At 41.8% G+C, this 5265-nt stretch overlaps 1 non-coding gene across 1 annotated transcript; it reads left to right on the top strand.

Annotated features, from left to right (window-relative positions):
* The first annotated feature begins 2779 nt into the window (after nucleotides 1–2779).
* Nucleotides 2780–2853, top strand: trnat-cgu (transfer RNA threonine (anticodon CGU)). Its single transcript has one exon. It is a non-coding gene; the product is annotated as a tRNA-Thr (tRNA).
* The last annotated feature ends 2412 nt before the right edge of the window (nucleotides 2854–5265 follow it).

Genomic DNA, 5265 nt, shown 5'->3' with positions numbered 1-5265 from the left:
TCACAGCCACAAAGTACGCACACGCCAGATCCTCAACAGGCTTCCGAGGATGACTTTGTGGAGCTGCCGCACATCACGCCCTTTCCATCGCCACCCATGGCCATGCCTGCACAGCAGCCGGTGGTTCTTGATCCACCCTTGAGGCGGTCAACCCGAACTCGTCGCAAGCCCATTAGACTGGACTTATAATACCGTTCATATGTTTAACAAGTTGCACAATTTTACATGATAACCTGTTGTTGTTTATCGTTCCAGATGTCGTCTGACTGGACAACTGTTCAAGTTTTTTTTTTTCTTCTTCTCTCGTTCGCAATTATGTGATGTTATGGTACAACTTGGTTCATGTGACGCACCCGACATCGCCCCATGTACATAGTTCCGTCATATGCACATGCTGCACACGACACACACACACTCTTAGATGCACTCACGACACGATCATATTTATTACCACGTAGGCACATATCTTTGTAAAAAGGGGGGATGTCATGATACTCAAACACGCACATCATGATGGACACACTAACAGGCAAATCAGAGTACACAACACCACAACCAATCACAGACAAGAACACCAACCACATAAAAAGCACGAGCACGACACCTGGTGGTCAGTAGGTCTGGGGAGAAGGGAACAAGAAAGAGCTGTTAAAACATCACAAGCAGGGAACCCCCACGTGCAGAGTGCAAAGACCAAACTGTAAATAGTAAGTTTAAATAAAATAGCGTTGTACCATATGCAACCGTGTTGGCTCATCTGTGTGTCAGAACACCCAACACCACACCATGGAGAATTGTCAAGAAGTTTGCTACATTTTCAGTTCATGTTAAAACTCTCTCCTGACATTGTCCTGTATTAAACAACAATCGATTTCTGGTCATGTTCACTCACTTCCCAGTTCGACCAATCATTTCCTGTTTGTTTACTTATCCCATGCAGAACTGCTACAAATCCAGCATTTCCAGTAATAAATGCAATTTTACAGTTCCAAATACCAATGCCAATGAATATTTTAATTTGCACTCGGAAGGCCCGTATGAGATGTCAGGAAAACGGATGTTGAATCAAAATGATTGAAATCTGTTCTAAACTTGCACGCTACGCTTGCATGCTGGTGCTATGGCATAGATGGTTAGAGTGCCTGTCTAGTAAACAGGAGATCCTGAATTCAAATCACAGCAGTGCCTTCAATGGAAATTAACAGCTGGAGTGATGCTCAACATTTCATTGTGAATGCAGTGAATGTTGGCACAATCCCTGCAACACGAATGTTAAAGCTTGCTTTCCCTTGTGTGCTGAAGCACTTTTTTCAAACCTTTTAACTCCCATATTCCGCTCATCTTCAATTTTACTCACCAACACCATCGCAGTTCCTCCTCGTTTCAGCTCTGTAGAAGGATCACGCGCATTTGAAACTTTAACTCTGTGCCTGGCACCACGGATATCCTCAGATTTTTAAAGATTTTATCCTCTCACTTTTAGTTTCTCTTGCAGATTTGCAGCATCCGCGGTATTTTCCTTTGATTGCAGAATAGCATTTACCTCAAGAAAACCTGGAGGAACATTTTAATAGTATAGCAACGACAACAGAGTGTAACGATTGAATGATTAACTGATTTGCTCTGCCTAAGAGTGAGCCTGAGTCGAAAAAAATGCTCAGTTCTCTCTTCCCAGATGCCGCCAGAACCGCTGAGATTTTCCATCTTTTCCCCCTTTTCTTTGAGATTTCACATCCGCAGTAATTTGCTTTTATATTGAACAATTTCTGTTGCTGTACGTTAGCAAGAACAATTCGGGCGGGAGAAATAGCGGTCCATTTTGCATGAAGATTTGGTGCTGACAAATCTATTTCCACCCAAAAACTTTGAGATTTTGACACTTTGCAACTTGACCGGTTAACCTTACTTGCATTCACACTCTGCCACAACAAACACCAGATGACACCCTTTACTCTCTCTCACAATACAATCTGTGTCTTTGTAGCTTCCCACTTATATTTCACCGAATTAAACGTAATCTTCAAAGCCTTGAAGTGACAGTGCAGGTCCGGGGGTAACAACTGTTGTCACATCACAAGTCACTGGTAAGAAGTCAGTAGTTGGTGCAAGCTGAAGAATTTGTGAAAGGAAGACAAACGGAGGCTGCTGCTGTGCCTGCGAGTAAAATGAGCTGGAGAGGCTGCATCACCAAAGAAGGAAATTCAAAACATCCCTCATGAGACTTTGAAGTAACTTCGAGAACCAGCAAAGATTAGGCCTTGGTAGCTCATTCGATAGAGCTTCAGAATTTTAATATGAGGACCCAGCGTTCAAGTCCCGATCAGGGCTCTTACTTTGGCTCAAGACGTTTGCTTCCCAATGAACAACAAAAAAGATGAATAAAGAATGCAAAATGGGTCAGGAAAAATGGAAGAACGGTGACCATATCATCTTTGCTAAAGTGTAACAGCCATGGAGAATTGTCAAGAAGTTTGCTACATTTTCAGTTCATGCTAAAACTCTCGCCTGACATTGTCCTGTATTATACCACAATAGATTTCTGGTCATGTTCACTCACTTCCCAGTTCGACCAATCATTTCCTGTTTGTTTACTTATCCCATGCAGAACTGCTGCAAATCCAGCATTTCCAGTAATAAATGCAATTTTACAGTTTCAAAGACCAGTGCCAATGAATATTTTAATTTGCACTCGGAAGGCCCGTATGAGATGTCAGGAAAACTGATGTTGAATCAAAATGATTGAAATCTGTTCTAAACTTGCACGCTAAGGTTGCATGCTGGTGCTGTGGCTTAGATGGTTAAAGCGCCTGTCTCGTAAACAGGATATCCTGAGTTCCAATCTCAGCAGTACCTTCAATGGAAATTAACTGCTGGAGTGATGCTCAACATTTCAAGGTGAATACTGTGAATGTTGGCACAATCCCTGCAACGCAAACATTAAAGCTTGCTTTCCCTTGTGTGCTGAAGCCCTTTTTTCAAACCTTCTAACTCACATTTTCCGCTCATCTTCAATTTTGCTCACATACACCATCGCATTTCATCCTCGCTTCAGCCTTGCAGAAGGATATCGCGCATTTGAAACTTTAACTCTGTGTCTGGCACCACGGATACCCTCCGATTTTTAAAGATTTTATCCTCTCACTTTTAGTTTCTCTTGCAGATTTGCAGCATCCGCGGTATTTTCCTTTGAATGCATAATGGGATTTACCTCAAGAAAACCTGGAGCAACATTTTAAATGTATAGCAACAACAACAGAGAGTAACGATTGAATGATTAACTGATTTGCTCTGCCGAAGAGTCACCCTGAGTCGAAAAAATTGCTCAGTTCTCTCTTCCCAGATGCCGCCAGAACCACTGAGATTTTCCATCTTTTTCCCTTTTTCTTTGAGATTTCACATCCGCAGTAATTTGCTTTTATATTGAACAATTTCTGTTGCTGTACGTTAGCAAGAACAATTCGGGCGGGAGAAATAGCGGTCCGTTTTGCATGAAGATTTGGTGCTGACAAATCTATTTCCACCCAAAAACTTTGAGATTTTGACACTTTGCAACTTGACCGGTTAACCTTACTTGCATTCACACTCTGCCACAACAAACACCAGATGACACCCTTTACTCTCTCTCACAATACAATCTGTGTCTTTGTAGCTTCCCACTTATATTTCACCGAATTAAACGTAATCTTCAAAGCCTTGAAGTGACAGTGCAGGTCCGGGGGTAACAACTGTTGTCACATCACAAGTCACTGGTAAGAAGTCAGTAGTTGGTGCAAGCTGAAGAATTTGTGAAAGGAAGACAAACGGAGGCTGCTGCTGTGCCTGCGAGTAAAATGAGCTGGAGAGGCTGCATCACCAAAGAAGGAAATTCAAAACATCCCTCATGAGACTTTGAAGTAACTTCGAGAACCAGCAAAGATTAGGCCTTGGTAGCTCATTCGATAGAGCTTCAGAATTTTAATATGAGGACCCAGCGTTCAAGTCCCGATCAGGGCTCTTACTTTGGCTCAAGACGTTTGCTTCCCAATGAACAACAAAAAAGATGAATAAAGAATGCAAAATGGGTCAGGAAAAATGGAAGAACGGTAACCATATCATCTTTGCTAAAGTGTAACAGCCATGGAGAATTGTCAAGAAGTTTGCTACATTTTCAGTTCATGCTAAAACTCTCGCCTGACATTGTCCTGTATTATACCACAATAGATTTCTGGTCATGTTCACTCACTTCCCAGTTCGACCAATCATTTCCTGTTTGTTTACTTATCCCATGCAGAACTGCTGCAAATCCAGCATTTCCAGTAATAAATGCAATTTTACAGTTTCAAAGACCAGTGCCAATGAATATTTTAATTTGCACTCGGAAGGCCCGTATGAGATGTCAGGAAAACTGATGTTGAATCAAAATGATTGAAATCTGTTCTAAACTTGCACGCTAAGGTTGCATGCTGGTGCTGTGGCTTAGATGGTTAAAGCGCCTGTCTAGTAAACAGAATATCCTGAGTTCCAATCTCAGCAGTACCTTCAATGGAAATTAACTGCTGGAGTGATGCTCAACATTTCAAGGTGAATACTGTGAATGTTGGCACAATCCCTGCAACGCAAACATTAAAGCTTGCTTTCCCTTGTGTGCTGAAGCCCTTTTTTCAAACCTTTTAACTCACATTTTCCGCTCATCTTCAATTTTGCTCACATACACCATCGCATTTCATCCTCGCTTCAGCCTTGCAGAAGGATATCGCGCATTTGAAACTTTAACTCTGTGTCTGGCACCACGGATACCCTCCGATTTTTAAAGATTTTATCCTCTCACTTTTAGTTTCTCTTGCAGATTTGCAGCATCCGCGGTATTTTCCTTTGAATGCATAATGGGATTTACCTCAAGAAAACCTGGAGCAACATTTTAAATGTATAGCAACAACAACAGAGAGTAACGATTGAATGATTAACTGATTTGCTCTGCCGAAGAGTCACCCTAAGTCGAAAAAATTGCTCAGTTCTCTCTTCCCAGATGCCGCCAGAACCACTGAGATTTTCCATCTTTTTCCCTTTTTCTTTGAGATTTCACATCCGCAGTAATTTGCTTTTATATTGAACAATTTCTGTTGCTGTACGTGAGCAAGAACAATTCGGGCGGGAGAAATAGCGGTCCGTTTTGCATGAAGATTTGGTGCTGACAAATCTATTTCCACCCAAAAACTTTGAGATTTTGACACTTTGCAACTTGACCGGTTAACCTTACTTGCATTCACACTCTGCCACAACAAACAC

The sequence above is a fragment of the Scyliorhinus torazame genome, chromosome 4 (assembly GCF_047496885.1).
Source record: "Scyliorhinus torazame isolate Kashiwa2021f chromosome 4, sScyTor2.1, whole genome shotgun sequence".
NCBI lineage: Eukaryota > Metazoa > Chordata > Chondrichthyes > Carcharhiniformes > Scyliorhinidae > Scyliorhinus > Scyliorhinus torazame.
The sequence above is the reverse complement of the archived record's forward strand: the minus strand, read 5'-3'. Positions and strand labels throughout refer to the sequence as shown.